Source organism: Schistocerca cancellata, chromosome 10 (assembly GCF_023864275.1).
Source record: "Schistocerca cancellata isolate TAMUIC-IGC-003103 chromosome 10, iqSchCanc2.1, whole genome shotgun sequence".
In the NCBI taxonomy this organism is placed as follows: domain Eukaryota; kingdom Metazoa; phylum Arthropoda; class Insecta; order Orthoptera; family Acrididae; genus Schistocerca; species Schistocerca cancellata.
The window spans coordinates 186606977-186632075 of record NC_064635.1 but is presented as its reverse complement, the minus strand read 5'-3'; positions in this window follow the sequence as shown (position 1 = coordinate 186632075).

Here is a 25099-nt window from a genome sequence, read left to right as displayed (position 1 = left end):
AATCGGTATTGTGAATTTTGTATTGATTCCCGATGCAATTTCTGTGTTTCATCTTCAATACGATCATCGAAGGGATACAGTAAACCTGCTGTGGTGCATCGGAGTCTAACATTGATCCCTCAGGGAAGAGCCAAAGAGAAGCCTACCCGAAACGTTACTCTCGTCAATATAAATCGGTATTGTGAATTTTGTATTGATTCCCGATGCAATTTCTGTGTTTCATCTTCAATATGATCGTCGAAGGGATACAGTAAACCTGCTTTGCTGTATCGGAGTCTAACACTGATCCCTCAGGGAAGAGCCAAAAAGCAGCCTACCGAAACGTTACTCTCGTCAATATAAATCGGTATTGTGAATTTTGTATTGATTCCCGATGCAATTTCTGTGTTTCATCTTCAATATGATCGTCGAAGGGATACAGTAAACCTGCTTTGCTGCATCGGAGTCTAACACTGATCCCTCAGGGAAGAGCCAAAAAGCAGCCTACCCGAAACGTTACTCTCGTCAATATAAATCGGTATTGTAAATTTTGTATTGATTCCCGATGCAATTTCTGTGTTTCATCTTCAATATGATCGCCGAAGGGATACAGTAAACCAGCTTTGCTGCATCGGAGTCTAACACTGATCCCTCAGGGAAGAGCCAAAAAGCAGCCTACCCGAAACGTTACTCTCGTCAATATAAATCGGTATTGTGAATTTTGTATTGATTCCCGATGCAATTTCTGTGTTTCATCTTCAATACGATCATCGAAGGGATTCAGTAAACCTGCTGTGGTGCATCGGGGTCTAACATTGATCCCTCAGGGAAGAGCCAAAAAGCATCCTACCCGAAACGTTACTCTCGTCAATATAAATCGGTATTGTGAAATTTGTATTGATTCGCGATGCAATTTCTGTGTTTCATCTTCAATGTGATCGTCGAAGGGATACAGTAAACCTGCTTTGCTGCATCGGAGTCTAAAACTGATCCCTCAGGGAAGAGCCAAAAAGCAGCCTACCCGAAACGTTACTCTCGTCAATATAAATCGGTATTGTGAATTTTGTATTGATTCCCGATGCAATTTCTGTGTTTCATCTTCAATATGATCGTCGAAGGGATACAGTAAACCTGCTTTGCTGTATCGGAGTCTAACACTGATCCCTCAGGGAAGAGCCAAAAAGCAGCCTACCCGAAACGTTACTCTCGTCAATATAAATCGGTATTGTGAATTTTGTATTGATTCCCGATGCAATTTCTGTGTTTCATCTTCAATACGATCATCGAAGGGATACAGTAAACCTGCTGTGTTGCATCGGAGTCTAACATTGATCCCTCAGGGAAGAGCCAAAAAGCAGCCTACCCGAAACGTTACTCTCGTCAATATAAATCGGTATTGTGAATTTTGTATTGATTCCCGATGCAATTTCTGTGTTTCATCTTCAGTATGATCGTTGAAGGGATACAGTAAACCTGCTTTGCTGCATCGGAGTCTAACACTGATCCTTCAGGGAAGAGCCAAAAAGCAGCCCACACAAAACGTTATTCTCGTCAATATTAATCGGTATTGTGAATTTTGTATTGATTCCCGATGCAATTTCTTTGTTTCATCTTCAATATGATCGTCGAAGCGATACAGTAAACCTGCTTTGCTGCATCGGAGTCTAACACTGATCCCTCAGGGAAGAGACAAAAAGCAGCCTACCCGAAACGTTACTCTCGTCAATATAAATCGGTATTGTGAATTTTGTATTGATTCCCGATGCAATTTCTGTGTTTCATCTTCAATACGATCATCGAAGGGATACAGTAAACCTGCTTTGCTGCATCGGAGTCTAACACTGAGCACCCAGGGAAGAACCAAAGAACCAGACTGCCCGAAACGTTACTCTCGTCAATATAAATCGGTATTGTGAATTTTGTATTGATTCCCGATGCAATTTCTGTGTTTCATCTTCAATACGATCATCGAAGGGATACAGTAAAGTTGCTGTGGTGCATCGGAGTCTAACATTGATCCCTCAGGGAAGAGCCAAAAAGCAGCCTACCCGAAACGTTACTCTCGTCAATATAAATCGGTATTGTGAATTTTGTATTGATTCCCGATGCAATTTCTGTGTTTCATCTTCAATATGATCGTCGAAGGGATACAGTAAACCTGCTTTGCTGCATCGGAGTCTAACACTGATCCCTCAGGGAAGAGCCAAAAAGCAGCCTACCTGAAACGTTACACTCGTCAATATAAATCGGTATTGTGAATTTTGTATTGATTCCCGATGCAATTTCTGTGTTTCATCTTCAAAATGATCGTCGAAGGGATACAGTAAACCTGCTTTGCAGCATCGGAGTCTAACACTGATCCCTCAGGGAAGAGCCAAAATGCAGCCTACCCGAAACGTTACTCCCGTCAATATAAATCGGTATTGTGAATTTTGTATTGATTCCCGATGCAATTTCTGTGTTTCATCTTCAATACGATCATCGAAGGGATACAGTAAACCTGCTTTGCTGCATCGGAGTCTAACACTGATCCCTCAGGGAAGAGCCAAAAAGCAGCCTACCCGAAACGTTGCTCTCGTCAATATAAATCGGTATTGTGAATTTTGTATTGATTCCCGATGCAATTTCTGTGTTTCATCTTCAATACGATCATCGAAGGGATACAGTAAACCTGCTGTGGTGCATCGGGGTCTAACATTGATCCCTCAGGGAAGAGCCAAAAAGCAGCCTACCCGAAACGTTACTCTCGTCAATATAAATCGGTATTGTGAATTTTGTATTGATTCCCGATGCAATTTCTGTGTTTCATCTTCAATATGATCGCCGAAGGGATACAGTAAACCTGCTTTGCTGCATCGGAGTCTATTACTGATCCCTCAGGAAAGAGCCAAAAAGCAGCCTACCCGAAACGTTACTCTCCTCAATATAAATCGGTATTGTGAATTTTGTATTGATTCCCGATGCAATTTCTGTGTTTCATCTTCAATATGATCGTCGAAGGGATACAGTAAACCTGCTTTGCTGCATCGGAGTCTAACACTGATCCCTCAGGGAAGAGCCAAAAAGCAGCCTACCCGAAACGTTACTCTCGTCAATATAAATCGGTATTGTGAATTTTGTATTGATTCCCGATGCAATTTCTGTGTTTCATCTTCAAAATGATCGTCGAAGGGATACAGTAAACCTGCTTTGCAGCATCGGAGTCTAACACTGATCCCTCAGGGAAGAGCCAAAATGCAGCCTACCCGAAACGTTACTCTCGTCAATATAAATCGGTATTGTTTATTTTGTATTGATTCCCGATGCAATTTCTGTGTTTCATCTTCAATACGATCATCGGAGGGATACAGTAAACTTGCTGTGGTGCATCGGGGTCTAACATTGATCCCTCAGGGAAGAGCCAAAAGGCAGCCTACCCGAAACGTTACTCTCGTCAATATAAATCGGTATTGTGAATTTTGTATTGATTCCCGATGCAATTTCTGTGTTTCATCTTCAATATGATCGTCGAAGGGATACAGTAAACCTGCTTGCTGCATCGGAGTCACAGACTGAGCCCCCAGGGAAGAACCAAAGAACCAGACTGCCCGAAACGTTACTCTCGTCAATATAAATCGGTATTGTGAATTTTGTATTGATTCCCGATGCAATTTCTGTGTTTCATCTTCAATACGATCATCAAAGGGATACAGTAAACCTGCTGTGGTGCATCGGAGTCTAACACTGATCCCTCAGGGAAGAGCCAAAAAGCAGCCTACCCGAAACGTTACTCTCGTCAATATAAATCGGTATTGTGAATTTTGTATTGATTCCCGATGCAATTTCTGTGTTTCATCTTCAATACGATCATCGAAGGGATACAGTAAACCTGCTTTGCTGCATCGGAGTCTAACACTGATCCCTCAGGGAAGAGCCAAAAAGCAGCCTACCCGAAACGTTACTCTCGTCAATATAAATCGGTATTGTGAATTTTGTATTGATTCCCGATGCAATTTCTGTGTTTCATCTTCAATATGATCGTCGAAGGGATACAGTAAACCTGCTGTGGTGCATCGGAGTCTAACACTGATCCCTCAGGGAAGAGCCAAAAAGCAGCCTACCCGAAACGTTACTCTCGTCAATATAAATCGGTATTGTGAATTTTGTATTGATTCCCGATGCAATTTCTGTGCTTCGTCTTCAATATGATCGTCGAAGGGATACAGTAAACCTGCTTTGCTGCATCGGAGTCTAACACTGATCCCTCAGGGAAGAGCCAAAAAGCAGCCTACCCGAAACGTTACTCTCGTCAATATAAATCGGTATTGTGAATTTTGTATTGATTCCCGATGCAATTTCTGTGTTTCATCTTCAATACGAACATCAAAGGGATACAGTAAACCTGCTGTGGTGCATCGGAGTCTAACACAGATCCCTCAGGGAAGAGCCAAAAAGCAGCCTACCCGAAACGTTACTCTCGTCAATATAAATCGGTATTGTGAATTTTGTATTGATTCCCGATGCAATTTCTGTGTTTCATCTTCAATACGATCATCGAATGGATACAGTAAACCTGCTTTGCTGCATCGGAGTCTAACACTGATCCCTCAGGGAAGAGCCAAAAAGCAGCCAACCCGAAACGTTACTCTCGTCAATATAAATCGGTATTGTGAATTTTGTATTGATTCCCGATGCAATTTCTGTGTTTCATCTTCAATATGATCGTCGAAGGGATACAGTAAACCTGCTGTGGTGCATCGGAGTCCAACACTGATCCCTCAGGGAAGAGCCAAAAAGCAGCCTACCCGAAACGTTACTCTCGTCAATATAAATCGGTATTGTGAATTTTGTATTGATTCCCGATGCAATTTCTGTGCTTCGTCTTCAATATGATCGTCGAAGGGATACAGTAAACCTGCTTTGCTGTATCGGAGTCTAACACTGATCCCTCAGGGAAGAGCCAAAAAGCAGCCTACCCGAAACGTTACTCTCGTCAATATAAATCGGTATTGTGAATTTTGTATTGATTCCCGATGCAATTTCTGTGTTTCATCTTCAATATGATCGCCGAAGATATACAGTAAACCTGCTTTGCTGCATCGGAGTCTAACACTGATCCCTCAGGGAAGAGCCAAAAAGCAGCCTACCCGAAACGTTACTCTCGTCAATATAAATCGGTATTGTGAATTTTGTATTGATTCCCGATGCAATTTCTGTGTTTCATCTTCAATACGATCATCGAAGGGATACAGTAAACCTGCTGTGGTGCATCGGAGTCTAACACTGATCCCTCAGGGAAGAGCCAAAAAGCAGCCTACCCGAAACGTTACTCTCGTCAATATAAATCGGTATTGTGAATTTTGTATTGATTCCCGATGCAATTTCTGTGTTTCATCTTCAATACGATCGTCGAAGCGATACAGTAAACCTGCTTTGCTGCATCGGAGTCTAACACTGATCCCTCAGGGAAGAGCCAAAAAGCAGCCTACCCGAAACGTTACTCTCGTCAATATAAATCGGTATTGTGAATTTTGTATTGATTGCCGATGCAATTTCTGTGTTTCATCTTCAATATGATCGTCGAAGGGATACAGTAAACCTGCTTTGCTGCATCGGAGTCTAACACTGATCCCTCAGGGAAGAGCCAAAAAGCAGCCTACCCGAAACGTTACTCTCGTCAATATAAATCGGTATTGTGAATTTTGTATTGATTCCCGATGCAATTTCTGTGTTTCATCTTCAATATGATCGTCGAAGGGATACAGTAAACCTGCTTTGCTGCATCGGAATCTAACACTGATCCCTCAGGGAAGAGCCAAAAAGCAGCCTACCCGAAACGTTATTCTCGTCAATATAAATCGGTATTGTGAATTTTGTATTGATTCCCGATGCAATTTCTCTGTTTCATCTTCAATATGATCGTCGAAGGGATACAGTAAACCTGCTTTGCTGCATCGGAGTCTAACACTGATCCCTCAGGGAAGAGCCAAAAAGCAGCCTACCCGAAACGTTACTCTCGTCAATATAAATCGGTATTGTGAATTTTGTATTGATTCCCGATGCAATTTCTGTGTTTCATCTTCAATACGATCATCGAAGGGATACAGTAAACCTGCTGTGGTGCATCGGAGTCTAACACTGATCCCTCAGGGAAGAGCCAAAAAGCAGCCTACCCGAAACGTTACTCTCGTCAATATAAATCGGTATTGTGAATTTTGTATTGTTCCCGATGCAATTTCTGTGTTTCATCTTCAATATGATCATCGAAGGGATACAGTAAACCTGCTTTTCTGCATCGGAGTCTAACACTGATCCCTCAGGGAAGAGCCAAAAAGCAGCCTACCCGAAACGTTACTCTTGTCAATATAAATCGGTATTGTGAATTTTGTATTGATTCCCGATGCAATTTCTGTGTTTCATCTTCAATATGATCGTCGAAGGGATACAGTAAACCTGCTTTGCTGCATCGGAGTCTAACACTGATCCCTCAGGGAAGAGCCAAAAAGCAGCCTACCCGAAACGTTACTCTCGTCAATATAAATCGGTATTGTGAATTTTGTATTGATTCCCGATGCAATTTCTGTGTTTCATCTTCAATACGATCATCGAAGGGATACAGTAAACCTGCTGTGGTGCATCGGGGTCTAACATTGATCCCTCAGGGAAGAGCCAGAAAGCAGCCTACCCGAAACGTTACTCTCGTCAATATAAATCGGTATTGTGAATTTTGTATTGATTCCCGATGTAATTTCTGTGTTTCATCTTCAATATGTTCGTCGAAGGGATACAGTAAACCTGGTTTGCTGCATCGGAGTCTAACACTGATCCCTCAGGGAAGAGCCAAAAAGCAGCCTACCTGAAACGTTACTCTCGTCAATATAAATCGGTATTGTGAATTTTGTATTGATTCCCGATGCAATTTCTGTGTTTCATCTTCAATATGATCGTCGAAGGGATACAGTAAACCTGCTTTGCTGCATCAGAGTCTAACACTGATCCCTCAGGGAAGAGCCAAAAAGCAGCCTACCCGAAACGTTACTCTCGTCAATATAAATCGGTATTGTGAATTTTGTACTGATTCCCGATGCAATTTCTGTGTTTCATCTTCAATACGATCATCGAAGGGATACAGTAAACCTGCTGTGGTGCATCGGAGTCTAACATTGATCCCTCAGGGAAGAGCCAAAAAGCAGCCTACCCGAAACGTTACTCTCGTCAATATAAATCGGTATTGTGAATTTTGTATTGATTCCCGATGCAATTTCGGTGTTTCATCTTCAATATGATCGTCGAAGGGATACTGTAAACCTGCTTTGCTGCATCGGAGTCTAACACTGATCCCTCAGGGAGGAGCCAAAAAGCAGCCTACCCGAAACGTTACTCTCGTCAATATAAATCGGTATTATGAATTTTGTATTGATTCCCGATGCAATTTCTGTGTTTCGTCTTCAATACGATCATCGAAGGGATACAGTAAACCTGCTGTGGTGCATCGGGGTCTAACATTGATCCCTCAGGGAAGAGCCAAAAAGCAGCCTACCCGAAACGTTACTCTCGTCAATATAAATCGGTATTGTGAATTTTGTATTGATTCCCGATGCAATTTCTGTGTTTCATCTTTAATATGATCGTCGAAGGGATACAGTAAACCTGCTTTGCTGCATCGGAGTCTAACACTGATCCCTCAGGGAAGAGCCAAAAAGCAGCCTACCCGAAACGTTACTCTCATCAATATAAATCAGTATTGTGAATTTTGTATTGATTCCCGATGCAATTTCTGTGTTTCATCTTCAATACGATCATCGAAGGGATACAGTAAACCTGCTGTGGTGCATCGGAGTCTAACACTGATCCCTCAGGGAAGAGCCAAAAAGCAGCCTACCCGAAACGTTACTCTCGTCAATATAAATCGGTATTGTGAATTTTGTATTGATTCCCGATGCAATTTCTGTGTTTCATCTTCAATATGATCGTCGAAGGGATACAGTAAACCTGCTTTGCTGCATCGGAGTCTAACACTGATCCCTCAGGGAAGAGCCAAAAAGCAGCCTACCCGAAACGTTACTCTCGTCAATATAAATCGGTATTGTGAATTTTGTATTGATTCCCGATGCAATTTCTGTGTTTCATCTTCAATATGATCGTCGAAGGGATACAGTAAACCTGCTTTGCTGCATCGGAGTCTAACACTGATCCCTCAGGGAAGAGCCAAAAAGCAGCCTACCTGAAACGTTACTCTCGTCAATATAAATCGGTATTGTGAATTTTGTATTGATTCCCGATGCAATTTCTGTGTTTCATCTTCAATATGATCGTCGAAGGGATACAGTAAACCTGCTTTGCTGCATCGGAGTCTAACACTGATCCCTCAGGGAAGAGCCAAAAAGCAGCCTACCCGAAACGTTACTCTCGTCAATATAAATCGGTATTGTGAATTTTGTATTGATTCCCGATGCAATTTCTGTGTTTCATCTTCAATACGATCATCGAAGGGATACAGTAAACCTGCTGTGGTGCATCGGAGTCTAACATTGATCCCTCAGGGAAGAGCCAAAAAGCAGCCTACCCGAAACGTTACTCTCGTCAATATAAATCGGTATTGTGAATTTTGTATTGATTCCCGATGCAATTTCGGTGTTTCATCTTCAATATGATCGTCGAAGGGATACTGTAAACCTGCTTTGCTGCATCGGAGTCTAACACTGATCCCTCAGGGAGGAGCCAAAAAGCAGCCTACCCGAAACGTTACTCTCGTCAATATAAATCGGTATTATGAATTTTGTATTGATTCCCGATGCAATTTCTGTGTTTCATCTTCAATACGATCATCGAAGGGATACAGTAAACCTGCTGTGGTGCATCGGGGTCTAACATTGATCCCTCAGGGAAGAGCCAAAAAGCAGCCTACCCGAAACGTTACTCTCGTCAATATAAATCGGTATTGTGAATTTTGTATTGATTCCCGATGCAATTTCTGTGTTTCATCTTTAATATGATCGTCGAAGGGATACAGTAAACCTGCTTTGCTGCATCGGAGTCTAACACTGATCCCTCAGGGAAGAGCCAAAAAGCAGCCTACCCGAAACGTTACTCTCATCAATATAAAGCAGTATTGTGAATTTTGTATTGATTCCCGATGCAATTTCTGTGTTTCATCTTCAATACGACGATCATCGAAGGGATACAGTAAACCTGCTGTGGTGCATCGGAGTCTAACACTGATCCCTCAGGGAAGAGACAAAAAGCAGCCTACCCGAAACGTTACTCTCGTCAATATAAATCGGTATTGTGAATTTTGTATTGATTCCCGATGCAATTTCTGTGTTTCATCTTCAATATGATCGTCGAAGGGATACAGTAAACCTGCTTTGCTGCATCGGAGTCTAACACTGATCCCTCAGGGAAGAGCCAAAAAGCAGCCTACCCGAAACGTTACTCTCGTCAATATAAATCGGTATTGTGAATTTTGTATTGATTCCCGATGCAATTTCTGTGTTTCATCTTCAATATGATCGTCGAAGGGATACAGTAAACCTGCTTTGCTGCATCGGAGTCTAACACTGATCCCTCAGGGAAGAGCCAAAAAGCAGCCTACCTGAAACGTTACTCTCGTCAATATAAATCGGTATTGTGAATTTTGTATTGATTCCCGATGCAATTTCTGTGTTTCATCTTCAATATGATCGTCGAAGGGATACAGTAAACCTGCTTTGCTGCATCGGAGTCTAACACTGATCCCTCAGGGAAGAGCCAAAAAGCAGCCTACCCGAAACGTTACTCTCGTCAATATAAATCGGTATTGTGAATTTTGTATTGATTCCCGATGCAATTTCTGTGTTTCATCTTCAATACGATCATCGAAGGGATACAGTAAACCTGCTGTGGTGCATCGGAGTCTAACATTGATCCCTCAGGGAAGAGCCAAAAAGCAGCCTACCCGAAACGTTACTCTCGTCAATATAAATCGGTATTGTGAATTTTGTATTGATTCCCGATGCAATTTCTGTGTTTCATCTTCAATATGATCGTCGAAGGGATACTGTAAACCTGCTTTGCTGCATCGGAGTCTAACACTGATCCCTCAGGGAAGAGCCAAAAGGAAGCCTACCCGAAACGTTACTCTCGTCAATATAAATCGGTATTGTGAATTTTGTATTGATTCCCGATGCAATTTCTGTGTTTCATCTTCAATATGATCGTCGAAGGGATACAGTAAACCTGCTTTGCTGCATCAGAGTCTAACACTGATCCCTCAGGGAAGAGCCAAAAAGCAGCCTACCCGAAACGTTACTCTCGTCAATATAAATCGGTATTGTGAATTTTGTATTGATTCCCGATGCAATTTCTGTGTTTCATCTTCAATATGATCGTCGAAGGGATACAGTAAACCTGCTGTGGTGCATCGGAGTCTAACACTGATCCCTCAGGGAAGAGCCAAAAAGCAGCCTACCCGAAACGTTACTCTCGTCAATATAAATCGATATTGTGAATTTTGTATTGATTCCCGATGCAATTTCTGTGTTTCATCCTCAATATGATCGTCGAAGGGATACAGTAAACCTGCTTTGCTGCATCGGAGTCTAACACTGATCCCTCAGGGAAGAGCCAAAAAGCAGCCTACCCGAAACGTTACTCTCGTCAATATAAATCGGTATTATGAATTTTGTATTGATTCCCGATGCAATTTCTGTGTTTCATCTTCAATACGATCATCGAAGGGATACAGTAAACCTGCTGTGGTGCATCGGGGTCTAACATTGATCCCTCAGGGAAGAGCCAAAAAGCAGCCTACCCGAAACGTTACTCTCGTCAATATAAATCGGTATTGTGAATTTTGTATTGATTCCCGATGCAATTTCAGTGTTTCATCTTTAATATGATCGTCGAAGGGATACAGTAAACCTGCTTTGCTGCATCGGAGTCTAACACTGATCCCTCAGGGAAGAGCCAAAAAGCAGCCTACCCGAAACGTTACTCTCGTCAATATAAATCGGTATTGTGAATTTTGTATTGATTCCCGATAGAATTTCTGTGTTTCATCTTCAATACGATCATCGAAGGGATACAGTAAACCTGCTGTGGTGCATCGGAGTCTAACACTGATCCCTCAGGGAAGAGCCAAAAAGCAGCCTACCCGAAACGTTACTCTCGTCAATATAAATCGGTATTGTGAATTTTGTATTGATTCCCGATGCAATTTCTGTGTTTCATCTTCAATATGATCGTCAAAGGGATACAGTAAACCTGCTTTTCTGCATCGGAGTCTAACACTGATCCCTCAGGGAAGAGCCAAAAAGCAGCCTACCCGAAACGTTACTCTCGTCAATATAAATCGGTATTGTGAATTTTGTATTGATTCCCGATGCAATTTCTGTGTTTCATCTTCAATATGATCGTCGAAGGGATACAGTAAACCTGCTTTGCTGCATCGGAGTCTAACACTGATCCCTCAGGGAAGAGCCAAAAAGCAGCCTACCCGAAACGTTACTCTCGTCAATATAAATCGGTATTGTGAATTTTGTATTGATTCCCGATGTAATTTCTGTGTTTCATCTTCAATACGATCATCGAAGGGATACAGTAAACCTGCTGTGGTGCATCGGGGTCTAACATTGATCTCTCAGGGAAGAGCCAAAAAGCAGCCTACCCGAAACATTACTCTCGTCAATATAAATCGGTATTGTGAATTTTGTATTGATTCCCGATGCAATTTCTGTGTTTCATCTTCAATATGATCGTCGAAGGGATACAGTAAACCTGCTTTGCTGCATCGGAGTCTAACACTGATCCCTCAGGGAAGAGCCAAAAAGAAGCCTACCCGAAACGTTACTCTCGTCAATATAAATCGGTATTGTGAATTTTGTATTGATTCCCGATGCAATTTCTGTGTTTCATCTTCAATATGATCGTCGAAGGGATACAGTAAACCTGCTTTGCTGCATCAGAGTCTAACACTGATCCCTCAGGGAAGAGCCAAAAAGCAGCCTACCCGAAACGTTACTCTCGTCAATATAAATCGGTATTGTGAATTTTGTATTGATTCCCGATGCAATTTCTGTGTTTCATCTTCAATATGATCGTCGAAGGGATACAGTAAACCTGCTGTGGTGCATCGGAGTCTAACACTGATCCCTCAGGGAAGAGCCAAAGAGCAGCCTACCCGAAACGTTACTCTCGTCAATATAAATCGGTATTGTGAATTTTGTATTGATTCCCGATGCAATTTCTGTGTTTCATCCTCAATATGATCGTCGAAGGGATACAGTAAACCTGCTTTGCTGCATCGGAGTCTAACACTGATCCCTCAGGGAAGAGCCAAACAGCAGCCTACCCGAAACGTTACTCTCGTCAATATAAATCGGTATTGTGAATTTTGTATTGATTCCCGATGCAGTTTCTGTGTTTCATCTTCAATACGATCATCGAAGGGATACAGTAAACCTGCTGTGGTGCATCGGGGTCTAACATTGATCCCTCAGGGAAGAGCCAAAAAGCAGCCTACCCGAAACGTTACTCTCGTCAATATAAATCGGTATTGTGAATTTTGTATTGATTCCCGATGCAATTTCTGTGTTTCATCTTCAATATGATCGTCGAAGGGATACAGTAAACCTGCTTTGTTGCATCGGAGTCCAACACTGATCCCACAGGGAAGAGCCAAAAAGCAGCCTACCCGAAACGTTACTCTCGTCAATATAAATCGGTATTGTGAATTTTGTATTGATTCCCGATGCAATTTCTGTGTTTCATCTTCAATATGATCGTCGAAGGGATACAGTAAACCTGCTTTGCTGCATCGGAGTCTAACACTGATCCCTCAGGGAAGAGCCAAAAAGCAGCCTACCCGAAACGTTACTCTCGTCAATATAAATCGGTATTGTGAATTTTGTATTGATTCCCGATGCAATTTCTGTGTTTCATCTTCAATACGATCATCGAAGGGATACAGTAAACCTGCTGTGGTGCATCGGAGTCTAACATTGATCCCTCAGGGAAGAGCCAAAAATGCAGCCTACCCGAAACGTTACTCTCGTCAATATAAATCGGTATTGTGAATTTTGTATTGATTCCCGATGCAATTTCTGTGTTTCATCTTCAATACGATCATCGAAGGGATACAGTAAACCTGCTGTGGTGCATCGGGGTCTAACATTGATCCCTCAGGGAAGAGCCAAAAAGCAGCCTACCCGAAACGTTACTCTCGTCAATATAAATCGGTATCGTGAATTTTGTATTGATTCCCGATGCAATTTCTGTGTTTCATCTTCAATATGATCGTCGAAGGGATACAGTAAACCTGCTTTGCTGCATCGGAGTCCAACACTGATCCCTCAGGGAAGAGCCAAAAAGCAGCCTACCCGAAACGTTACTCTCGTCAATATAAATCGGTATTGTGAATTTTGTATTGATTCCCGATGCAATTTCTGTGTTTCATCTTCAATATGATCGTCGAAGGGATACAGTAAACCTGCTTTGCTGCATCGGAGTCTAACACTGATCCCTCAGGGAAGAGCCAAAAAGCAGCCTACCCGAAACGTTACTCTCGTCAATATAAATCGGTATTGTGAATTTTGTATTGATTCCCGATGCAATTTCTGTGTTTCATCTTCAACATGATCGTCGAAGGGATACAGTAAACCAGCTTTGCTGCATCGGAGTCTAACACTGAACCCTCAGGGAAAAGCCAAAAAGCAGCCTACCCGAAACGTTACTCTCGTCAATATAAATCGGTATTGTGAATTTTGTATTGATTCCCGATGCAATTTCTGTGTTTCATCTTCAATACGATCATCGAAGGGATACAGTAAACCTGCTGTGGTGCATCGGAGTCTAACATTGATCCCTCAGGGAAGAGCCAAAATGCAGCCTACCCGAAACGTTACTCTCGTCAATATAAATCGGTATTGTGAATTTTGTAATGATTCCCGATGCAATTTCTGTGTTTCATCTTCAGTATGATCGTCGAAGGGATACAGTAAACCTGCTTTGCTGCATCGGAGTCTAACACTGATCCCTCAGGGAACAGCCAAGGAGCAGCCTACCCGAAACGTTACTCTCGTCAATATAAATCGTTATTGTGAATTTTGTATTGATTCCCGATGCAATATCTGTGTTTGATCTTCAATATGATCGTCGAAGGGATACAGTAAACCTGCTTTGCTGCATCGGAGTCCAACACTGATCCCTCAGGGATGAGCCAAAAAGCAGCCTACCCGAAACGTTACTCTCGTCAATATAAATCGGTATTGTGAATTTTGTATTGATTCCCGATGCAATTTCTGTGTTTCATCTTCAATACGATCATCGAAGGGATACAGTAAACCTGCTGTGGTGCATCGGAGTCTAACATTGATCCCTCAGGGAAGAGCCAAAAAGCAGCCTACCCGAAACGTTACTCTCGTCAATATAAATCAGTATTGTGAATTTTGTATTGATTCCCGATGCAATTTCTGTGTTTCATCTTCCGTATGATCGTCGAAGGGATACAGTAAACCTGCTTTGCTGCATCGGAGTCTAACACTGATCCCTCAGGGAAGAGCCAAAAAGCAGCCTACCCGAAACGTTACTCTCGTCAATATAAATCGGTATTGTGAATTTTGTATTGATTCCCAATGCAATTTCTGTGTTTCATCTTCAACACGATCAACGAAGGTATACAGTAAACCTGCTGTGGTGCATCGGAGTCTATCATTGATCCCTCAGGGAAGAGCCAAAATGCAGCCTACCCGAAACGTTACTCTCGTCAATATAAATCGGTATTGTGAATTTTGTATTGATTCCCGATGCAATTTCTGTGTTTCATCTTCAATATGATCGTCGAAGGGATACAGTATACCTGCTGTGGTGCATCGGAGTGTAACATTGATCCCTCTGGGAAGAGACAAATAGCAGCCTACCCGAAACGTTACTCTCGTCAATATAAATCGGTATTGTGAATTTTGTATTGATTCCCGATGCAATTTCTGTGTTTCATCTTCAATATGATCGTCGAAGGGATACAGTAAACCTGCTTTGCTGCATCGGAGTCACACACTGAGCCCCCAGGGAAGAACCAAGGAACCAGACTGCCCGAAACGTTACTCTCGTCAATATAAATCGGTATTGTGAATTTTGTATTGATTCCTGATGCAATTTCTGTCTTTCATCTTCAATACGATCATCAAAGGGATACAGTAAACCTGCTGTGGTGCATCGGAGTCTAACACTGATCCCTCAGGGAAGAGCCAAAAAGCAGCCTACCCGAAACGTTTCTCTCGTCAATAAAATCGGTATTGTGAATTTTGTATTGATTCCCGATGCAATTTCTGTGTTTCATCTTCAATACGATCATCGAAGGGATACAGTAAACCTGCTTTGCTGCATCGGAGTCTAACACTGATCCCTCAGGGAAGAGCCAAAAAGCAGCCTACCCGATACGTTACTCTCGTCAATATAAATCGGTATTGTGAATTTTGTATTGATTCCCGATGCAATTTCTGTGTTTCATCTTCAATATGATCGTCGAAGGGATACAGTAAACCTGCTGTGGTGCATCGGAGTCTAACACTGATCCCTCAGGGAAGAGCCAAAAAGCAGCCTACCCGAAACGTTACTCTCGTCAATATAAATCGGTATTATGAATTTTGTATTGATTCCCGATGCAATTTCTGTGTTTCATCTTCAATACGATCATCGAAGGGATACAGTAAACCTGCTGTGGTGCATCGGGGTCTAACATTGATCCCTCAGGGAAGAGCCAAAAAGCAGCCTACCCGAAACGTTACTCTCGTCAATATAAATCGGTATTGTGAATTTTGTATTGATTCCCGATGCAATTTCTGTGTTTCATCTTTAATATGATCGTCGAAGGGATACAGTAAACCTGCTTTGCTGCATCGGAGTCTAACACTGATCCCTCAGGGAAGAGCCAAAAAGCTGCCTACCCGAAACGTTACTCTCATCAATATAAATCGGTATTGTGAATTTTGTATTGATTCCCAATGCAATTTCTGTGTTTCATCTTCAATACGATCATCGAAGGGATACAGTAAACCTGCTGTGGTGCATCGGAGTCTAACACTGATCCCTCAGGGAAGAGCCAAAAAGCAGCCTACCCGAAACGTTACTCTCGTCAATATAAATCGGTATTGTGAATTTTGTATTGATTCCCGATGCAATTTCTGTGTTTCATCTTCAATATGATCGTCGAAGGGATACAGTAAACCTGCTTTTCTGCATCGGAGTCTAACACTGATCCCTCAGGGAGGAGCCAAAAAGCAGCCTACCCGAAACGTTGCTCTCGTCAATATAAATCGGTATTGTGAATTTTGTATTGATTCCCGATGCAATTTCTGTGTTTCATCTTCAATATGATCGTCGAAGGGATACAGTAAACCTGCTTTGCTGCATCGGAGTCTAACACTGATCCCTCAGGGAAGAGCCAAAAAGCAGCCTACCCGAAACGTTACTCTCGTCAATATAAATCGGTATTGTGAATTTTGTATTGATTCCCGATGCAATTTCTGTGTTTCATCTTCAATATGATCGTCGAAGGGATACAGTAAACCTGCTTTGCTGCATCGGAGTCTAACACTGATCCCTCAGGGAAGAGCCAAAAAGCAGCCTACCTGAAACGTTACTCTCGTCAATATAAATCGGTATTGTGAATTTTGTATTGATTCCCGATGCAATTTCTGTGTTTCATCTTCAATATGATCGTCGAAGGGATACAGTAAACCTGCTTTGCTGCATCGGAGTCTAACACTGATTCCTCAGGGAAGAGCCAAAAAGCAGCCTACCCGAAACGTTACTCTCGTCAATATAAATCGGTATTGTGAATTTTGTATTGATTCCCGATGCAATTTCTGTGTTTCATCTTCAATACGATCATCGAAGGGATACAGTAAACCTGCTGTGGTGCATCGGAGTCTAACATTGATCCCTCAGGGAAGAGCCAAAAAGCAGCCTACCCGAAACGTTACTCTCGTCAATATAAATCGGTATTGTGAATTTTGTATTGATTCCCGATGCAATTTCTGTGTTTCATCTTCAATATGATCGTCGAAGGGATACTGTAAACCTGCTTTGCTGCATCGGAGTCTAACACTGATCCCTCAGGGAAGAGCCAAAAAGCAGCCTACCCGAAACGTTACTCTCGTCAATATAAATCGGTATTGTGAATTTTGTATTGATTCCCGATGCAATTTCTGTGTTTCATCTTCAATATGATCGTCGAAGGGATACAGTAAACCTGCTTTGCTGCATCAGAGTCTAACACTGATCCCTCAGGGAAGAGCCAAAAAGCAGCCTACCCGAAACGTTACTCTCGTCAATATAAATCGGTATTGTGAATTTTGTATTGATTCCCGATGCAATTTCTGTGTTTCATCTTCAACATGATCGTCGAAGGGATACAGTAAACCTGCTGTGGTGCATCGGAGTCTAACACTGATCCCTCAGGGAAGAGCCAAAAAGCAGCCTACCCGAAACGTTACTCTCGTCAATATAAATCGGTATTGTGAATTTTGTATTGATTCCCGATGCAATTTCTGTGTTTCATCCTCAATATGATCGTCCAAGGGATACAGTAAACCTGCTTTGCTGCATCGGAGTCTAACACTGATCCCTCAGGGAAGAGCCAAAAAGCAGCCTACCCGAAACGTTACTCTCGTCAATATAAATCGGTATTATGAATTTTGTATTGATTCCCGATGCAATTTCTGTGTTTCATCTTCAATACGATCATCGAAGGGATACAGTAAACCTGCTGTGGTGCATCGGGGTCTAACATTGATCCCTCAGGGAAGAGCCAAAAAGCAGCCTACCCGAAACGTTACTCTCGTCAATATAAATCGGTATTGTGAATTTTGTATTGATTCCCGATGCAATTTCAGTGTTTCATCTTTAATATGATCGTCGAAGGGATACAGTAAACCTGCTTTGCTGCATCGGAGTCTAACACTGATCCCTCAGGGAAGAGCCAAAAAGCAGCCTACCCGAAACGTTACTCTCGTCAATATAAATCGGTATTGTGAATTTTGTATTGATTCCCGATGCAATTTCTGTGTTTCATCTTCAATACGATCATCGAAGGGATACAGTAAACCTGCTGTGGTGCATCGGAGTCTAACACTGATCCCTCAGGGAAGAGCCAAAAAGCAGCCTACCCGAAACGTTACTCTCGTCAATATAAATCGGTATTGTGAATTTTGTATTGATTCCCGATGCAATTTCTGTGTTTCATCTTCAATATGATCGTGAAAGGGATACAGTAAACCTGCTTTTCTGCATCGGAGTCTAACACTGATCCCTCAGGGAAGAGCCAAAAAGCAGCCTACCCGAAACGTTACTCTCGTCAATATAAATCGGTATTGTGAATTTTGTATTGATTCCCGATGCAATTTCTGTGTTTCATCTTCAATATGATCGTCGAAGGGATACAGTAAACCTGCTTTGCTGCATCGGAGTCTAACACTGATCCCTCAGGGAAGAGCCAAAAAGCAGCCTACCCGAAACGTTACTCTCGTCAATATAAATCGGTATTGTGAATTTTGTATTGATTCCCGATGTAATTTCTGTGTTTCATCTTCAATACGATCATCGAAGGGATACAGTAAACCTGCTGTGGTGCATCGGGGTCTAACATTGATCTCTCAGGGAAGAGCCAAAAAGCAGCCTACCCGAAACATTACTCTCGTCAATATAAATCGGTATTGTGAATTTTGTATTGATTCCCGATGCAATTTCTGTGTTTCATCTTCAATATGATCGTCGAAGGGATACAGTAAACCTGCTTTGCTGCATCGGAGTCTAACACTGATCCCTCAGGGAAGAGCCAAAAAGCAGCCTACCTAAAACGTTACTCTCGTCAATATAAATCGGTATTGTGAATTTTGTATTGATTCCCGATGCAATTTCTGTGTTTCATCTTCAATATGATCGTCGAAGGGATACAGTAAACCTGCTTTGCTGCATCGGAGTCTAACACTGATCCCTCAGGGAAGAGCCAAAAAGCAGCCTACCCGAAACGTTACTCTCGTCAATATAAATCGGTATTGTGAATTTTGTATTGATTCCCGATGCAATTTCTGTGTTTCATCTTCAATACGATCGTCGAAGGGATACAGTAAACCTGCTGTGGTTCATCGGAGTCTAACATTGATCCCTCAGGGAAGAGCCAAAAAGCAGCCTACCCGAAACGTTACTCTCGTCAATATAAATCGGTATTGTGAATTTTGTATTGATTCCCGATGCAATTTCTGTGTTTCATCTTCAATATGATCGTCGAAGGGATACTGTAAACCTGCTTTGCTGCATCGGAGTCTAACACTGATCCCTCAGGGAAGAGCCAAAAAGAAGCCTACCCGAAACGTTACTCTCGTCAATATAAATCGGTATTGTGAATTTTGTATTGATTCCCGATGCAATTTCTGTGTTTCATCTACAATATGATCGTCGAAGGGATACAGTAAACCTGCTTTGCTGCATCAGAGTCTAACACTGATCCCTCAGGGAAGAGCCAAAAAGCAGCCTACCCGAAACGTTACTCTCGTCAATATAAATCGGTATTGTGAATTTTGTATTGATTCCCGATGCAATTTCTGTGTTTCATCTTCAATATGATCGTCGAAGGGATACAGTAAACCTGCTGTGGTGCATCGGAGTCTAACACTGATCCCTCAGGGAAGAGCCAAAAAGCAGCCTACCCGAAACGTTACTCTCGTCAATATAAATCGGTATTGTGAATTTTGTATTGATTCCCGATGCAATTTCTGTGTTTCATCCTCAATATGATCGTCGAAGGGATACAGTAAACCTGCTTTGCTGCATCGGAGTCTAACACTGATCCCTCAGGGAAGAGCCAAACAGCAGCCTACCCGAGACGTTACTCTCGTCAATATAAATCGGTATTGTGAATTTTGTATTGATTCCCGATGCAGTTTCTGTGTTTCATCTTCAATACGATCATCGAAGGGATACAGTAAACCTGCTGTGGTGCATCGGGGTCTAACATTGATCCCTCAGGGAAGAGCCAAAAAGCAGCCTACCCGAAACGTTACTCTCGTCAATATAAATCGGTATTGTGAATTTTGTATTGATTCCCGATGCAATTTCTGTGTTTCATCTTCAATATGATCGTCGAAGGGATACAGTAAACCTGCTTTGTTGCATCGGAGTCCAACACTGATCCCTCAGGGAAGAGCCAAAAAGCAGCCTACCCGAAACGTTACTCTCGTCAATATAAATCGGTATTGTGAATTTTGTATTGATTCCCGATGCAATTTCTGTGTTTCATCTTCAATATGATCGTCGAAGGGATACAGTAAACCTGCTTTGCTGCATCGGAGTCTAACACTGATCCCTCAGGGAAGAGCCAAAAAGCAGCCTACCCGAAACGTTACTCTCGTCAATATAAATCGGTATTGTGAATTTTGTATTGATTCCCGATGCAATTTCTGTGTTACATCTTCAATACGATCATCGAAGGGATACAGTAAACCTGCTGTGGTGCATCGGAGTCTAACATTGATCCCTCAGGGAAGAGCCAAAAATGCAGCCTACCCGAAACGTTACTCTCGTCAATATAAATCGGTATTGTGAATTTTGTATTGATTCCCGATGCAATTTCTGTGTTTCATCTTCAATACGATCATCGAAGGGATACAGTAAACCTGCTGTGGTGCATCGGGGTCTAACATTGATCCCTCAGGGAAGAGCCAAAAAGCAGCCTACCCGAAACGTTACTCTCGTCAATATAAATCGGTATCGTGAATTTTGTATTGATTCCCGATGCAATTTCTGTGTTTCATCTTCAATATGATCGTCGAAGGGATACAGTAAACCTGCTTTGCTGCATCGGAGTCCAACACTGATCCCTCAGGGAAGAGCCAAAAAGCAGCCTACCCGAAACGTTACTCTCGTCAATATAAATCGGTATTGTGAATTTTGTATTGATTCCCGATGCAATTTCTGTGTTTCATCTTCAATATGATCGTCGAAGGGATACAGTAAACCTGCTTTGCTGCATCGGAGTCTAACACTGATCCCTCAGGGAAGAGCCAAAAAGCAGCCTACCCGAAACGTTACTCTCGTCAATATAAATCGGTATTGTGAATTTTGTATTGATTCCCGATGCAATTTCTGTGTTTCATCTTCAATATGATCGTCGAAGGGATACAGTAAACCAGCTTTGCTGCATCGGAGCCTAACACTGAACCCTCAGGGAAAAGCCAAAAAGCAGCCTACCCGAAACGTTACTCTCGTCAATATAAATCGGTATTGTGAATTTTGTATTGATTCCCGATGCAATTTCTGTGTTTCATCTTCAATACGATCATCGAAGGGATACAGTAAACCTGCTGTGGTGCATCGGAGTCTAACATTGATCCCTCAGGGAAGAGCCAAAAAGCAGCCTACCCGAAACGTTACTCTCGTCAATATAAATCGGTATTGTGAATTTTGTAATGATTCCCGATGCAATTTCTGTGTTTCATCTTCAGTATGATCGTCGAAGGGATACAGTAAACCTGCTTTGCTGCATCGGAGTCTAACACTGATCCCTCAGGGAACAGCCAAGAAGCAGCCTACCCGAAACGTTACTCTCGTCAATATAAATCGTTATTGTGAATTTTGTATTGATTCCCGATGCAATATCTGTGTTTGATCTTCAATATGATCGTCGAAGGGATACAGTAACCCTGCTTTGCTGCATCGGAGTCCAACACTGATCCCTCAGGGATGAGCCAAAAAGCAGCCTACCCGAAACGTTACTCTCGTCAATATAAATCGGTATTGTGAATTTTGTATTGATTCCCGATGCAATTTCTGTGTTTCATCTTCAATACGATCATCGAAGGGATACAGTAAACCTGCTGTGGTGCATCGGAGTCTAACATTGATCCCTCAGGGAAGAGCCAAAAAGCAGCCTACCCGAAACGTTACTCTCGTCAATATAAATCGGTATTGTGAATTTTGTATTGATTCCCGATGCAATTTCTGTGTTTCATCTTCAGTATGATCGTCGAAGGGATACAGTAAACCTGCTTTGCTGCATCGGAGTCTAACACTGATCCCTCAGGGAAGAGCCAAAAAGCAGCCTACCCGAAACGTTACTCTCGTCAATATAAATCGGTATTGTGAATTTTGTATTGATTCCCAATGCAATTTCTGTGTTTCATCTTCAACACGATCAACGAAGGTATACAGTAAACCTGCTGTGGTGCATCGGAGTCTATCATTGATCCCTCAGGGAAGAGCCAAAATGCAGCCTACCCGAAACGTTACTCTCGTCAATATAAATCGGTATTGTGAATTTTGTATTGATTCCCGATGCAATTTCTGTGTTTCATCTTCAATATGATCGTCGAAGGGATACAGTATACCTGCTGTGGTGCATCGGAGTGTAACATTGATCCCTCTGGGAAGAGCCAAATAGCAGCCTACCCGAAACGTTACTCTCGTCAATATAAATCGGTATTGTGAATTTTGTATTGATTCCCGATGCAATTTCTGTGTTTCATCTTCAATATGATCGTCGAAGGGATACAGTAAACCTGCTTTGCTGCATCGGAGTCACACACTGAGCCCCCAGGGAAGAACCAAGGAACCAGACTGCCCGAAACGTTACTCTCGTCAATATAAATCGGTATTGTGAATTTTGTATTGATTCCCGATGCAATTTCTGTGTTTCATCTTCAATACGATCATCGAAGGGGTACAGTAAACCTGCTTTGCTGCATCGGAGTCTAACACTGATCCCTCAGGGAAGAGCCAAAAAGCAGCCTACCCGATACGTTACTCTCGTCAATATAAATCGGTATTGTGAATTTTGTATTGATTCCCGATGCAATTTCTGTGTTTCATCTTCAATATGATCGTCGAAGGGATACAGTAAACCTGCTGTGGTGCATCGGAGTCTAACACTGATCCCTCAGGGAAGAGCCAAAAAGCAGCCTACCCGAAACGTTACTCTCGTCAATATAAATCGGTATTGTGAATTTTGTATTGATTCCCGATGCAATTTCTGTTTTTCGTCTTCAATATGATCGTCGAAGGGATACAGTAAACCTGCTTTGCTGCATCGGAGTCTAACACTGATCCCTCAGGGAAGAGCCAAAAAGCAGCCTACCCGAAACGTTACTCTCGTCAATATAAATCGGTATTGTGAATTTTGTATTGATTCCCGATGCAATTTCTGTGTTTCATCTTCAATATGATCGTCGAAGGGATACAGTAAACCTGCTTTGCTGCATCGGAGTCTAACACTGATCCCTCAGGGAAGAGCCAAAAGGCAGCCTACCCGAAACGTTACTCTCGTCAATATAAATCGGTATTGTGAATTTTGTATTGATTCCCGATGCAATTTCTGTGTTTCATCTTCAATACGATCATCGAAGGGATACAGTAAACCTGCTGTGGTGCATCGGAGTCTAACACTGATCCCTCAGGGAAGAGCCAAAAAGCAGCCTACCCGAAACGTTACTCTCGTCAATATAAACCGGTATTGTGAATTTTGTATTGATTCCCGATGCAATTTCTGTGTTTCATTTTCAATATGATCGTCGAAGGGATACAGTAAACCTGCTTTGCTGCATCGGAGTCTAACACTGATCCCTCAGGGAAGAGCCAAAAAGCAGCCTACCCGAAAAGTTACTCTCGTCAATATAAATCGGTATTGTGAATTTTGTATTGATTCCCGATGCAATTTCTGTGTTTCATCTTCAATACGATCGTCGAAGGGATACAGTAAACCTGCTTTGCTGCATCGGAGTCTAACACTGATCCCTCAGGGAAGAGCCAAAAAGCAGCCTACCCGAAACGTTACTCTCGTCAATATAAATCGGTATTGTGAATTGTGTATTGATTCCCGATGAAATTTCTGTGTTTCATCTTCAATATGATCGTCGAAGGGATACAGTAAACCTGCTTTGCTGCATCGGAGTCTAACACTGATCCCTCAGGGAAGAGCCAAAAAGCAGCCTACCCGAAACGTTACTCTCGTCAATATAAATCGGTATTGTGAATTTTGTATTGATTCCCGATGCAATTTCTGTGTTTCATCTTCAATATGATCGTCGAAGGGATACAGTAAACCTGCTTTGCTGCATCGGAGTCTAACACTGATCCCTCAGGGAAGAGCCAAAAAGCAGCCTACCCGAAACGTTACTCTCGTCAATATAAATCGGTATTGTGAATTTTGTATTCATTCCCAATGCAATTTCTGTGTTTCATCTTCAATACGATCATCGAAGAGATACAGTAAAACTGCTGTGGTGCATCGGAGTCTAACATTGATCCCTCAGGGAAGAGCCAAAAAGCAGCTTACCCGAAACGTTACTCTCGTCAATATAAATCGGTATTGTGAATTTTGTATTGATTCCCGATGCAATTTCTGTGTTTCATCTTCAATATGATCGTCGAAGGGATACAGTAAACCTGCTTTGCTGCATCGGAGTCTAACAATGATCCCTCAGGGAAGAGCCAAAAAGCAGCCTACCCGAAACGTTACTCTCGTCAATATAAATCGGTATTGTGAATTTTGTATTGATTCCCGATGCAATTTCTGTGTTTCATCTTTAATACGATCATCGAAGGGATACAGTAAACCTGCTGTGGTGCATCGGAGTCTAACACTGATCCCTCAGGGAAGAGCCAAAAAGCAGCCTACCCGAAACGTTACTATCGTCAATATAAATCGGTATTGTGAATTTTGTATTGATTCCCGATGCAATTTCTGTGTTTCATCTTCAATATGATCGTCGAAGGGATACAGTAAACCTGCTGTGGTGCATCGGAGTCTAACATTGATCCCTCAGGGAAGAGCCAAAAAGCAGCCTACCCGAAACGTTACTCTCGTCAATATAAATCGGTATTGTGAATTTTGTATTGATTCCCGATGCAATTTCTGTGTTTCATCTTCAATATGATCGTCGAAGGGATACAGTAAACCTGCTTTGCTGCATCGGAGTCTAACACTGATCCCTCAGGGAAGAGCCAAAAAGCAGCCTACCCGAAACGTTACTCTCGTCAATATAAATCGGTATTGTGAATTTTGTATTGATTCCCGATGCAATTTCTGTGTTTCATCTTCAATATGATCGTCGAAGGGATACAGTAACCCTGCTTTGCTGCATCGGAGTCGAACACTGATTCCTCAGGGAAG